This window comes from Littorina saxatilis, linkage group LG7 (genome assembly GCF_037325665.1).
Source record: "Littorina saxatilis isolate snail1 linkage group LG7, US_GU_Lsax_2.0, whole genome shotgun sequence".
Classification (NCBI taxonomy): Eukaryota; Metazoa; Mollusca; class Gastropoda; order Littorinimorpha; family Littorinidae; genus Littorina; species Littorina saxatilis.
The window spans coordinates 35,328,214-35,328,882 of record NC_090251.1 but is presented as its reverse complement, the minus strand read 5'-3'; positions in this window follow the sequence as shown (position 1 = coordinate 35,328,882).

The window sequence follows — 669 nt, the reverse complement described above, 5'->3', positions numbered from 1 at the left end:
TTAGCCTAATGGCTGTTCGATGGGTTTCGCAAGTAGAAATGTGCTTTATTTCACCAAATCAGCTCGTATTTGACATCGGTTTGGTATATACCGTAAAATCCCTAGCATAAGCCCACCCCCCCTGTGCACAGATTTAGGGCAAAATTGGGGGGTGGGCGTTTGCTAGGGATAGACCCCTTTGCACAAAGTAAGTTTTGTCCTCAACCGTGTAATTGAGTGAATACAAACCCCGAAAACATGTAAGTTAGGTCGTGTGAGTAGAAGTGAAGGAAAAAAGAAAAAAAAGGACTTTGAGGCAAAGAAGGCCAACCATGAGAGAGAGAGAGAGAGAGAGAGAGAGAGAGAGAGAGAGAGAGAGAGAGAGAGAGAGAGAGAGAGAGAGAGAGAGAGAGAGAGAGAGAGAGAGAGAGAGAGAGAGAGAGAGAGAGAGAGAGAGAGAGAGAGAGAGAGAGAGAGAGTGTGTTACACGACACTTGAGATTGCCACAAGTTCTCAAACGTCGTATAGTTGTGTTCTTTTATTCTACGTCGCCCGTCTTCGCAGCAACAGAAAACAACTCGTCAAATTGAGTTCGAGGATTTATTCAGCATTCAATACATACAACTGCACAACGTAGCAGAACTCAAATAGAAGCTTTTTTAACATTCAAATCGCGCTGGCATATATAGT